The sequence below is a fragment of the Stegodyphus dumicola genome, chromosome 5 (genome assembly GCF_044657685.1).
Source record: "Stegodyphus dumicola isolate Sdum_Otavi_A_Nest chromosome 5, ASM4465768v1".
Taxonomy (NCBI): domain Eukaryota; kingdom Metazoa; phylum Arthropoda; class Arachnida; order Araneae; family Eresidae; genus Stegodyphus; species Stegodyphus dumicola.
In genome coordinates, this window is record NC_140772.1 from 169,317,688 (window position 1) to 169,332,215 (window position 14,528).

Here is a 14,528-nt window from a genome sequence, read left to right on the forward strand (position 1 = left end):
TCACCCATTTTAAATTCTGGGGCTCTTTGTTGCACATAAAATAATTTATCTAACGGTGTTATAATCTTTCTGCCTAGAAATAACTCAGCAGGAGTTTTGCCCGTTGTATCATGTTTTGCGGTCCTAAGGGCGAAAGCAAATTCATTGACATAGTTATCCCAGCTTTTATGAAAATTTTTAACATAACTACGGATAATTTTCACTATATTTCTGTTGACCCGTTCCGCTATATTTGATTGCGGCCGATACGGGACCATTTTTAAATGACGTATGCCCAGTTTTTGGCACATGTCTTCAAATATATTACTTACAAATTGAGGACCATTATCCGATATAACTTTTAGGGGCGCCCCGTATTTTAAAATATATTTATTTAAAATAGAATCGGTAACTAATTTCGCGGAGGCTCGTTTTAAGGGAACAATTTCGGTCCATTTACTAAAATGATCAACTATAACAAGGAGATAGCGACTTTTGTTTAACTGACTTTTTGGGAAAGGGCCCAATAAATCGATACCGATTATTTCATTTGGAAATTCGGATTTAATACTATTTAGAAACCCGGCCGGGCGGAAATTAATATAATTAACGGCTTGACATGTTGGGCAGGACTGGACATACGCCCTTGTTAACTTTTGCAGTTCAGGAAAGTAGACTGCCTCGCGTACGCGTTGAGTAGTTTTTCGAATACCAGCATGAGAAGCTAAAGGGCTGTCATGGAGCTCTTGCAGGATATTTAATCTAAGACTAGCTGGGATAACAGGTCGAAATTCGTTGTTGGAATTCGTAGTTTTTGTATAAAATAATAGACCATCTATTAGTTCGTAATGGGCCGCCCTATTTCTTATCGCCACAATATCTTGGTGGCTAAAATTTTCAGGATCCTTCAAATACTCATAAATACTTCCAAACTCAGGATCCTTACCCAGTTCGGTTATTACAGTTTCTCGGGAATTTATTGTACACGCTGTCAGCATTGCAACTTTTACGGTATTACCCTGTTCGTCTAATTTAATTCGTGACAGGGCATCTGCTACGATATTTTCCTTTCCGGGGGTATGCTTGATTACCAGATTATATTCTTGCAGCTTGAGTGCCCATCTTATTAACCTTGGGGATAAATTTTTTCCAGAGTACAATCTAGTTACCGCCGCATGATCAGAATATACTGTTATCGGCGCCTTTCCAAAATAGACTCGGAACTTTTGCACTGCTAACAGAACTGCAAGTGCCTCTCTCTCGGTCGCGGAATAGTTTCTTTGTGTTTGATTTAAAGTTCGGCTAAAAAATGCTACTGGCTGCTGATTTTGCGAAAGTACCGCTCCTACCGCATAATCCGAAGCATCCGCTGAAATTTCTAAATTTTCATCCTTTTCAGGAAATTTCAACACAGGGGCTTGCGTTAATGCTTGTTTTAATTTTTCGAAAGCACTATTGGCTTCGGCCGTCCACGAGAATCTTGCCTTTTTCCTTTTTAATTTTAACAATGGCTCAGCGATAGCCGCAAAATCTTTTATAAAGGACCTATAATATGAACAAAGTCCTAGAAAAGAAGAGAGCTTCTTTGCCGTGTTTGGAGTGGGATACTTTTGTACCGCGATTATTTTTGATTCATCTGTCTCGATCCCTTTTTGCGATATTTTGTAACCTAAATATTTTAATTCAGGGGCTGCAAATTTGCATTTTTCGACATTAACTTTTAGACTGGCCTCATTTAATAAAGAAAACACCTGTCTTAAATCCTGTACATGTTGGTCTAGATTATCACTAGTAATAATGATATCGTCTAAATAGATAAATGTGGACTTTCCGAGAACAGGTCTTAACACAATGTCCATGCATCGCTGAAATGTTGCTGGGGCGCCTGAAAGGCCAAACGGCATTCGCAAAAATGCATAAGTGCCAGACTTGGTTATAAAAGCAGTCTTAGGCACGTCCTCAGGCCTGATCCCTATTTGAAAATAACCATTCGTTAAGTCTAAAGTTGTCATAAATTTGGTTGATTTTATGTTCCTTAAAATTTCTTCTATAATCGGTAACGGATATACCGGATATTTCGTTATGGAATTTAATTTACGGTAATCAATAGCGAATCTCCACCTTTTTGGATGCTCCAAAGGATAATCATTATTTTTCTTACATAAAACCACCGGACTAGCGTAACTACTTGAGATAGGCGTTACGATCTTTTTACGTAGCATATCGGTAATATGCCATTCTATAATTTTTTCCTTATTCTTATCATACCGGTATGGTTTTTGACGAACCGGCAATGCATCTCCGGTGTCAATACTATGGTTAGTAACCTGGGTAAATCCTGGAATATCACTAAATAAGGAAGCAAATTCACTTACCACTTGTCGGATTCTATCTTGCTCGTCATTAGGCAGGTGGTCGAGATTTACCCTTGGCGGTTCAACCTTTTCTACACACACTGGTTGCATCGTCAGCTTAAGAGACGCTTCATTAAAATCCAGTGTAGCTTGTGCGTCTGAAAGAAAGTCTATTCCTAGTATTAAGTGTGCTTGCAAATTCTTTACTATAAAAAACATCACCTTTACTTGTTCGTCCTTGATACGGATGTACAAAGGTACTTTACCTACGCACTTACATTGTTCTCCTTGCGCCGCTAATACTGTTGTATTATCCGCATTATATATGCGGTATTTGCGAAAATACTTTCTAAAAAAGACTTCTGCCACACAGGAACACTGCGCGCCGGTATCCAGGAGTGCGGTGGCCGGGATATTATTTACCAAGACTTCAATCTTCGGAAGAGTTAAATTTTTCACCATTACTGTATTTAACTTGTAGGAAGAGGGGTTTTCGTGGCCTTCGGATTTCCGCACCCTCTCGTCAGCAGAAATCCGTTTTAGTTTAAATTATTTTTTCTTTCGGTGCTTTCCTTCTTTCTCCACTGGCCTTGAGACTTTTTTCCTGGGTTGCTATTGAACTGTCGACGTTCGCCGGCTGTTTTTGAATGCTCGGGTTTCCTTGCCCACTGATTCGCTTTTTCTCCGTAGCCATGTGCTTGAGTTTGCTGTAGTCTTGGCGTACCAAATTGGTTTCGCTGTTGATATTGGCGTCTTCTTTCGACGTCCGCCGTTCTTCTACTTTCAAACTGGATTGCTAGCTCAAATAATTTTTCCAGTGTAGTCGGATTTCTCAATTCAATAAAGTCTTGCACTTGGGGTAGTAACCTCGGCAAAATCACTTGAATTATTTCAGGATCCGGACGGTTTCCATACAAGAGCTTGAAAACGTGAATTTTTCTTAAAATAAACCTGGAGAGGTTTTCCATTCTTTGTTGATATATACTGAACAGTTCTGTTTCTAATTTCGCACGATCCCTTACAACAGGGAAGGCTTTTAGTAGGGCAGTCTTGAAATTTTCGTAGGTATAGGTGGGACTTCCTGCTTGACCCAAGAGACTTCTGCCGATACATTTGAACCAGTTAAGCGCTTGGCCCCTCAAAGCGCTGGTAGCTAAGGTAACTTTTTGAAACTCGTGCACGGGGTAGAGCATGAAGTGGTCATCCAATTTTTCCAAAAAACTGGTTACCTGTGAGTTTCCATTAAACGTTGCTTCCGGTTTCATCGAAGCGCGCATGGTCTGGACAATATACCCAAATCCTTCCAGGGCGGCAGCTGGCATTTCTGGATTCTGAGCTGTTTCTGCAGGCAGCACAGGTTCTTCTTGAAACTCGGCCATGGTTATTCTTCGTCGGGCGCCACTATCAGGTTCAATGTTTCTTCTAACCTTCTTCGGAAACATACAATGACCTGACTAGAACAGAGAGCTTACTAAAGCTATGTTCACTAATTGTAGTAAGTAGACAGGATACAGACGAAGGGTATACAAAACCCTTTATTTTTTTCTTTATATACAATGACTTCCGTACTTCGGAATACAATGACCCTCCACTCGGGGTCTAACTTAAAAGATATCAAAATAAAACTAAACTCTAATTTAACTTTAGAATAAGATTGGCCTTATAATAACAGGAAGCGTATGTAGCACAGAGACTGTGAACACTACAATACGTTTAATTTATCAAGAGGATTAAAACCTCTGGCCTGGAAGGCAAAGTAGCAACTGCGTAACTTCTAAGGTAAGCGGCCTGCTTCGAACTCACGGCTTCCTCTCTCTGCTTGGCAAAAAGGCCACACTTAAATACTTGGCGTTCGCCAGACAACTTTGCATAAACTCCTTCACGCTTATAATTCTGGCCGGAAGTAGAAAATAAGAAGTGATAGTAAAGATTTAAAATAAAATAAACGTTAGTAAAACTTAAGATCCTTACACCGCAAATGAGTTTGTTTGCAGCAATTTATATTTATTATTTATTCATTCGCTGAAAATGAGCTCGGGTATCAAATTTTAAACAAAGATCACAACATCTATGAAAACCAAAAAATAAATCGAAGCAAATTAAAATCACACGTACTATAATGATTTGAAATTTCTGAAACACTTAAGTCTTTAAATGTTTAGAAAAAGCTATAGAGAGGTCATAGGGCAAGGTAAAAATATTCTGATGTACACTCGTGAGCAACATTAAGAGAACTGGCATATTTTGTCGAATTTATGAAAAACTAATGGACAGATGTTAATGAAATTTGGTATGAATAAATACATTTATAACAGGAAAGCTGTATCATTCAAAAGTTATTTTATGTATGCATTTCTATCAGTAAAGCTTATAGTGCGTGAATGACCAGATTCTATATTGTGATATCGAACTGAAAATGCATCTAATATAAGGTATGGTCCCCTCTCACAGCCAGATAGGCCGCTCAGCTTGACGGCATACTAGACAAGAGGCAGTTGAGGAATCCTTGTGGCAGTCGATCCCACTCCTGCAGCAAGGCAATTTTCAACTCCAGAATGGTTCTCGCAAGAGGATGGCGAGATGAAACTGCCCACCCAAGAACGTCCCAGACATGTTTTATAGGGTTAACGTCAAGACATCTGGCTGAAGGCGAAAATCCTTACGGCGAATATCCTCGTTTCGACGCAATCGTCGATTAGATGAGGCTTATGTGGACGTGCGTTATCGTCTATTAACCAGAACCCAGGACCAATAGCACTTCTGAGAAGTCAAACATAAGGCTTTAGGATTGCCTCTGTATATCTCAAAGCAGAAAGGCAGCCTTTGTTAAACACTTGAAGGGCTGTGCGGCCATCCAACATAATGCCTGTACAAACCTTTTCCTCTCCACCACCGCAATGATCCTTTTTTCTAACGAGAGAAAAGGATGGTATAGTGCTACATGCTTTTTGAAGATACAGGTACGCTGAACTCATCTGTACAAAACACGGTGCTCCACTGAAGTCTGGTCCAAGCCAAATGTTGTCTGCACCATGCTAAACGCACTCTTTTGTGTGCTGCAGTGAGCGGGATGCAAAAAGCCGATCTTCTGGCATATCGCCCTGTCTCAGAAGCTTTCGGACAACAGTGGACCGGGGAGCTTGGGTTAGCATACAGCTTACATGATAGCTGTCAACCAGTGTCGCTGCTTTGAAAGTGTCAAATAACGATCCGCATTTGCCGTTGTGGATCTTGGTCGACCTTGTGCAGGTATTCTTGATATGGATCTAGTGTCCTGAAACAGTTTCCTCAAATTGCAGACGGCAGTGAGTATTAGTTTCTTTGAGCTCTGTAGTCGCCTGCACTTGTGATTAACTTACCTCCAGTCTGCCTACAATTGTCCATCTCATTTCGTAAATTCACACGTTTATGGTTACTCATTTTACCTGCTACCTTATAAAATTTACCAACTTTTGCGAGAAACTCGGCGAATGTTGTGAAGGAGTACGCACACACAAATCGCAAAGAATCTCTCGTGCATCCCCTTCACAATCACAGCTCTACAGACACGCACGTGTATGCCTACGTATTCGACTTTGAATTTTGTAAAATGCTTCGGCATAATTAATACTACCTTTGGTTCAATATGCTTCGTAAAAATAGACATTATTTGCAAATGCACACGAATGTAGTTCGATTTCTATCCCTAGAAAGATTCCATTCAGAAATATGATTGCATGTAAAAACATATTCTTCTTTGAAATAAAAAAAGTTCCAATGTTTTTCATTAATAATTCATTTAAGTAACTATTTTTCAAAATATGCATTTTAAATGTCAGATGACGGCAAATGTTGGTACTATCACGAATGGCTTTTAGATTGTGAGGTATTGGCAGGTTTCCTGGTTTATTTAATTATGGAAAAGCACTCGAGGGCTAAGGGAAGGATGCCTTCGTGGAGGACTATCTAAGGGAACTGGCTCATATGTTACATATGGGGAAATCCCCGAAAACGTCCATTCAGCCAGTCTGTTCGCCGGGACGCGAGCACAAGACCGAACAACCTGTGTTTAGCGACTTTACTGCTCGGCCGCGGTATCGGTAAGGAAAATAAATTTAAATCATTTTTTTTTAATTATTCGGAAATTTCCTATGTAAATTGAAATACATCTGAGAAGTTCGGATAATTTGTGTCCTTTATAATACAAAATATAAGAAATAGTTACTTTAAATGAAATTTAACTCTTCGAAATGAAACACATCGGGCAATAAGGTAGAAAAGAATGTTTATTTTCAATTTTATTAATCTACGAAGATTTGTTGCTTTCGTGTTATCTGATAATACCCTCAAAACAAATTTTACTTAACTCATGCATTCTTGTAATCAAAAGAAATAAAAGCATCCAATCTGCCTCGCTGCACAATTTGAACTTTTGATATACTCTAATTCAGTTAATGAATCCTCAACTCAAACCTTTTTAGCCATTAATGTTTAAATTATGAGAAAGCAACTACCTGCATTTAGAAAGGCATATTCAGTATTAGACTTTATAATAATTTAAAAAAGTTTCTTAAAATTGAATCTCGGTTTTTGCATTTTTTAAAGTGAACTTTTGATGCACATGGAATCATCGATATTTACTAAACGAAGTTATAATCCGTGACAGATATATAAAAGGGATAAACTTTGACTAGTTTAATACATGACGTTTATTAGTTACATTTAATAAATACACGAAGTTTATTAGTTACATTTAATAAATACATGACATTTATTAGTTACATTTAATAAATACAACAAATTATTTTCTAAGTATTTAGCAGTTTAAAAATAATATTTAAATGATACAAGTTCATACGAAGAGTTGGCATTAATTTTAGTTTACATTATGTTATACATTCAGTATTCAATAAAAATGACCATTGAAAAAAATATAGTGTTAGACAATGCAATTTTTTTATTATTCGTGTATTCAAAGAATATATTTCTTAAAGCCAAATCACATTAACGAAAGGGAAGTTTTCCTGGATATTCATATTTTCAGACTTCTAATTTGTAGGACAGATTTTTAGCAGCAATATTTTACGACGAAAGTAAAAATTTCGTTCTTCTCTGTGTTTTACAAAGTTCAACTAATCAGAAGAAAGACCTTATGGAATGATTGTGAGACCTATGTAAAATCCTTAGAATCCTAACTACGTAAAAGCCCTAGAAGTAAATGTTTCCATAAAAAGAGTTCCATGAATTTATAAGTGGAAACTCTTGTCTGCACAATAGCAGCATTACGCGGGCGTATTTGAAAAAAAAAATATCAAATTTAAATAGTTAACCATAAAAACAAATTAAATAAAATTACATCAAATGACAATGATAGTCATCAGACCGCCTGTTGTGTAAACAGTGCAGTACTCATTATTAAAAAGGTAGATTTTTTCTTTGAATTAGAACCTTAATCAAATGGCAATGATTAATTGCTTCGCTATATCTTTTACATAAATTCTATTATAACAGTTTTTTAAATAATAATATGTTATTTTCTGTTAATGGACAGGTTTACCAAAATTTCCTTACAGCGAACTGTAATCTTTCATCTCTGATATATCGCAGTTGAAAGAATTCGGCAATGTTACCTCAGTTAGTCTTTCTATGTTTACAGAGTTTGTAAGTTTGTTTAATTTGGAACAGGATATGTGAAAATCAGTAGTGCCGTCACCGGGAATCGAAATCTGGACCTCACTTTCTATTACATCGCGAAGGCACGCGCTAAAAAGGAGAAAATTTCTTACATTCTTCTCCGCTTAAATGGTTACTGGGGAGATGAGAATCTAGTCGCCAAATTCAGGTAGTGACAAATTATGGTTTAGTTTGGTTCGTTATTTGATTACGGCAAACCACATGAGGCCTAACTGCTTTAGGAAAGGGATACCATCATGGAAGATTTTTTAAAACAAGGTGGCTTGTATCAAATTTATACATGCGGAAAACTGCAAAAACGTCCATACAGCCAGCGCGCTGATCTAGAATCAACAAAAGCCAAGCTACTAGTGTTCCGCGACTTTTAGCTAGGCCATTGGCTTCACGACTTATACCACTTCACCTCATTTATATCGGGCACCGCTTGGAGAGTTATTGGATTCATTTCGAAGCAGGAAGCTTGAAAAAAAAAATCAGCAAGCTATCACCGGAATTTGAACTCTGGTCCTACCATTTACTAATCGAGTTCGTTTCGTTACATCGCGAAGTCACGCATAGGAAAAGGAAAATTTCTTACAAGTTTTAATTTAAGAATATTTTCATAGAAAAGTAAAATTGCCAACTAGAAAGCATTGCTTAATAGCCCTTTTTTTCATGAAATAGGTACTATTATTCTGAGAGTAATTAACGCTCCTTTTTGGGTTTTGTTTAATGTTTTATAATACAGAATTTCAAACAAGATCTCAATTTTGACTACTTATGAAATTTTTTATATTTTTCTTTTTTTTTTCTTCTTAGTACCAAGACGTACGAACTTTGACCAAATCTACGAACAGACAGTTTGTAGAGGCATATTCAATGTTTTTACGTAAGTACATTTTCCTGAGAATTATTGTGCTCTTATAAGCATTTGTTTTTAATATTAACTTAATCATTGCTGCTATGAACTTCAAGCAAAACTAATAGTTAGTAAAACACTGAATACTTCAAGACTCTAAAAATTAGCATTGAAAGAAAGTTTCAATTTTTGCAAAATTAAACACATTGTAAGGATCTTAAGTTTTACTAACGTTTATTTTATTTTAAATCTTTACTATCACTTCTTATTTTCTACTTCCGGCCAGAATTATAAGCGTTAACGTATTTATGCAAAGTTTGTCTGGCGAGCGCCAAGTATTTAAGTTGTGGCTTTTTGCCAAGCGAGAGAGAGGAAGCAGTTAGTCGAAGCAGGCCGCTTACCTTAGAAGTTTTACTCAGTTGCTGGTTGCCTTCCAAGCCAGAGGTTTAATCCTCTTGATAACTTTAAACGTATTGTAGTGTTCACAGTTCTCTGTACTACATACGGCTTCCTGTTAATATAAGGCCAATCTTCCACGTTTATTATTTTAAAGTCAAATTAGAGTTTAGTTTTATTTTTATATTTTTATGTTTAGACCACAAGTAGTGGGTCTTTGTATTCCGAAGTACGGAAGTTATTGTAAATAGAGAAAAATAAAGGGTTTTGTATACCCTTCTTGTGTATCCTGTCTACTTCCCACAGTTATTGAACATAGCTTTAGTAAGCTCTCTGTTTCGAGTCAGGTCCTTGCATGTTCCCGAAGAAAGTAAGACGGAACATTGAACCTGATAGTGGCGCCCAACGAAGAAGAATAATCATGGCCGAGTTTCAAGAAGAACCTGTGCTGCCTGCAGAAGCGGCTCAGAATCCAGAAATGCCAGCTGCAGCCCTGGAAGGATTTGGTTACATCGTCCAGACCATGCGCGCTTCGATGAAACCAGAAGCAACATTTAATGGAAACTCACCGGTAACCAGTTTTTTGGAAAAATTGGATGACCACTTCATGCTGTATCCAGTGCATGAGTTCTAGAAAGTCACCTTAGCTAACAGCGCTTTGAGGGGCCAAGCGCTTAACTGGTTCAAGTGTATAGGCAGAAGTCTCTTGGGTCAAGCAGGAAGTCCCACCTATACTTACGAGAATTTCTGCCCTAGTAAAAGCCTTCCCTGTTGTAAGGGATCGTGCGAAATTAGAAACGGAACTTTTTAGTATATATCAGCAAAGAATCGAAAACCTCTCGAGCTTTATTTTAAGAAAAATTCACGTCTTCAAACTCTTGTATGGAAACCGTCCGGATCCTGAGATAATTCAAGTGATTTTGCCGAGGTTACTGCCCCAAGTGCAAGACTTTATTGAATTAAGAAATCCGACTACACTGGAAAAGTTATTTGAGCTAGCAATCCAGTTTGAAAGTAGAAGAACGGCGGACATTGAAAGAAGACGCCAATATCAACAGCGAAACCAATTTGGTGCGCCAAGACTACAGCAAACTCAAGCACACGGCTACGGAAGCAAAGTGAATCAGTGGGCAAGGAAACCCGAGCATTCAAATACAGCCGGCGAACGTCGACAGTTCAATAGCAATCCAGGAAAAAAGTCTCAAGGCCAGTGGAAAAAGAAGGAAAGCATGGAAAGAAAAAAGGATTTAAACTAACACGGATTTCTGCTGACGGGAGGGTGCGGAAATCCGAAGGCCAAGAAAAGCCCTCTTCCTTCAAGTTAAATACAGTAATGGTGAAAAATTTGACTCTTCCGAAGATTGAAGTGTTGGTGAATAACATCCCAGCCACCGCATTCCTGGATACAGGCGCGCAGTGTTCCTGTGTGGCAGAAGATTTTTTTAGGAAGTATTTTCGGAAATACCGCATATATAATTCGGATAATACGACAGTGTTAGCGGCGCAAGGAGAAAAATGTAAGTGTATAAGTAAATTACCGCTGTATGTCCGTATCAAGGACGAACAAGTAAAGGTGATGTTTTTCATAGTAAAGAATCTGCAAGCACATATTATTTTAGGAATAGATTTTCTTTCAGAGGCACAAGCAACGCTGTATTTTAATGAAGCGTCCCTTAAGCTGACAATGAAACCAGTTCGTGGAGAAAAGGCTGAACCGCCGATGTTAAATCTTGACCACCTGCCTAATGAAGAACAGCGAAGAATCCGACAAGTGGTAAGTGAATTTGCTTCGTTATTTAGTGATATTCCAGGATTTACTCAGGTTACTAACCATAGTATTGGCACTGGAGATTCAATGCCAGTTCGCCACAAAGCATACCGGTATGATAAGAATAAGGAAAAAATTATAGAATGGCATATCACAGATATGCTACGTAGAAAGATCATAACGCCCATCTCAAGTAGTTATGCTAGCCCGGTTGTTTTATGTAAGAAAAATAATGACTATCCTTTGACACATCCAAAAAGGTGGAGATTCGCAATTGACTACCGTAAATTAAGCTCCATAACTAAATATCCGGTATATCCGTTACCTATTATTGAAGAAATTCTAAGCAACATAACATCCACCAAATATATGACGACTTTAGACTTAACGAGTGGTTATTTTCAAATAGGGGTTAGGCCTGAGGACGTGCCTAAGACTGCTTTTATAACCAAGTCTGGCACTTATGCATTTTTGCGTATGCCGTTTGGCCTTTCAGGGGCGCCGGCAACATTTCAGCGATGTATGGACATTGTGTTAAGACCTGTTCTTGGAAAGTCCACATTTATCTATTTAGACGATATCATTATTACTAGTGATAATCTCGACCAACATGTACAGGATTTAAGACAGGTGTTTTCTTTATTAAATGAGGCCGGTCTAAAAGTTAATGTCGAAAAGTGCAAATTTGCAGCCCCTGAATTAAAATATTTAGTTTACAAAATATCTCAGAAAGGAATCGAGACAGACGAATCAAATATAATCGCTGTACAAAAGTATCCGACTCCAAACACGGCGAAGAAGCTCTCTTCTTTTCTAGGACTTTGTTCATATTATAGGTCCTTTATAAAAGAATTTGCAGCTATGGCTGAACTATTGTTAAAATTAAAAAGGAAAAAGGCGAGATTCTCGTGGACGGCCGAAGCCAATAGTGCTTTCGAAAAATTAAAACAAGCATTAACGCAAGCCCCTGTGTTAAAATTTCCTGAAAAGGATGAGAATTTAGAAACTTCAGCGGATGCTTCGGATTATGCGGTAGGAGCGGTACTTTCGCAAAATCAGCAGCCCGTGGCATTTTTTAGTAGAACTTTAAATCAAACACAAAGAAATTATTCCGAGACTGAGAGAGAGGCACTTGCAGTTCTGTTAGCAGGCAAAAGTTCCGAGTCTATTTTGGAAGGGCGCCAATAACAGTGTATTCTGATCATGCGGCGGTAACTAGATTGTACTCAGGGAAAAACTTATCCCCAAGGTTAATAAGATGGGCACTCAAGTTACAAGAGTATAATCTGGTAATCAAGCACACCCCCGGAAAGGAAAATATCATAGCAGATGCCCTATCCAGAATAAAAATAGATGAAGAAGGTAATACTGTAAAGGTGGCAATGCTCACAGCATGTACAATAAATTCCCGAGAAACTGTAATAACCGAACTGGGTAAGGATCCTAAGTTTGGAAGCATTTATACGTATTTAAAGGATCCTGAAAATTTTAGCCACCAGGATATTGTGGCGATAAGAAATAGGGCGGCCCATTACGAACTAATAGATGGTCCCTTATTCTATACAAAAACTACGAATTCCAACAACGAATTTCGACCTGTTATCCCAGCTAGTCTTAGGTTAAATATCCTGCAGGAGCTGCTCCATGACAGCCCTTTAGCTTCTCATGCTGGTATTCGAAAAACTATCCAACGCGTACGCGAGGCATTCTATTTTCCTGAACTGCAAAAGTTAACAAGGGCGTATGTCCAGTCCTGCCCAACATGTCAAGCAGTTAATTATATTAATTTCCGCCCGGCCGGGTTTCTAAATAGTATTAAATCCGAATTTCCAAATGAAATAATTGGCATCGATTTATTTTGCCCTTTCCTAAAAAGTCAGTTAAATAAAAGTCGCTATCTCCTTGTTATGGTTGATCATTTTAGTAAGTGGACCGAAATTGTTCCCTTAAAACGAGCCTCCGCGAAATTAGTTACTGATTCTATTTTAAATAAATATATTTTAAAATACGGGCGCCCCTAAAGTTATATCGGATAATGGTCCTCAATTTGTAAGTAATGTATTTGAAGACATGTGCCAAAAACTGGGCATGCGTCATTTAGAAATGGTCCCGTATGGCCGCAATCAAATATAGCGGAACGGGTCAATAGAAATATAGTGAAAATTATCCGTAGTTATGTTAAAACGTTTCATAAAAGCTGGGATAACTATGCCAATGAATTTGCTTTCGCCCTTAGGACCGCAAAACATGATACAACGGGCAAAACTCTTGCTGAGTTATTTTTAGGCAGAAAGATTATAACGCCGTTAGATAAATTATTTTATGTGCAACAAAGAGCCCCAGAATTTAAAATGGGTGATATAGAAAAACTAATTAAAGAAGCAAAAAAGAATACGGAAGTAGCACAGAGAAAACAAAAGCTGTATTACGACTTGAAACGACGGGGAGTAACTTATAAAGTAGGGGATGAAGTATTAAAAATTAAGCATTCACTTTCTTCAGCACCAGAAGATAAAACTGCCAAATTTTTTCCACGATTTGAAGGACCATATGTCATAGAAAAAATAACTCACGCTGTAGTAGTGTTAAAAGCTAGAAATGGTGAAACCTGCTACGCAAACATTAATCAAATCAAACCCTACTATGATCGTAATAAAATGCAAATTTTCAAAGATCTTTTGCAGGATCCTGCACGGCAGACACAAGCTCCAGAGGTGGAACAACGACAAGTACAAGGGCAAGCCATTAAGAGGCAGGAGCAAGTGAAAAGAATGTTTCCCCGCCGGAAAAGTGAAGGTAACAAGAAAAAGAAGCCGTTCCACCGTTCAGAAAAAGAGAGCTCACGAACACCCCCAGAATGAAGAAGGGAGAAGGACGACGAATGCAAAGAGAGCCAGGAGAAATGACGGCAACTATAACCCGGCTCTAAAACGGAAGATCTACTCATCCGACAGGACTCTCCGCAGCAAATGTCGCCGAACTGCGGAAGGGCCACCGGCGGCGGAGGGAAAGTTACAAGGAAAATTTGAACGGCCAGCAACGAGGTCCAAGCAGGAACACGAAAGAAGTTTCCCGGTTCCGCCAAGACCAGCTGCCATCAAACGGCCAAGACCACAGGCAGAGGCGAAAAAGAAGGTATTCAAGGGTGACCGAACTGGAAAAAAAAGAAAGCTTCTAGAGGAAGGCACTGAAGGGCGAGCCCGCACACGGTGGAGGATAAATCAAACAACAATCTACGCTACTTTCCAGGACTGGGCTCAGAAAAGAATGTCCGAATATCACAAAGATAAGTAAAATTTTATGTTACTTTGCAAACTTAAGTTAATCTTTCATTCTTACTGCAAATGGCAGATTTCAAGAAGTTTTACCTCATGCGAGGTCTACCTTTATCGCCAAAAGGGCGAGAAATGAGTTGTTACCGATTTTGGTATTATGTTTTTCAATTACTCGCGTGTAAAACTAAAGTTGATGTATAATAGCGATGTGTAAAGACTTAAATATTGTAAAAGTTATTGTATAA

General features: G+C 38.3%; 1 protein-coding gene across 1 annotated transcript in view; it reads left to right on the forward strand.

The window, feature by feature from the left end:
* Positions 1–8,849: 8,849 nt before the first annotated feature.
* Positions 8,850–14,528, forward strand: part of LOC118194985 (lysosomal cholesterol signaling protein-like) — a 203,376-nt gene continuing 197,697 nt past the window's right edge. Inside the window, exon 1 of the mRNA XM_085817366.1 lies at positions 8,850–8,874. The gene's annotated coding sequence lies outside the window, so the exon portion shown is untranslated. The remainder of the gene's footprint in view (positions 8,875–14,528) is intronic.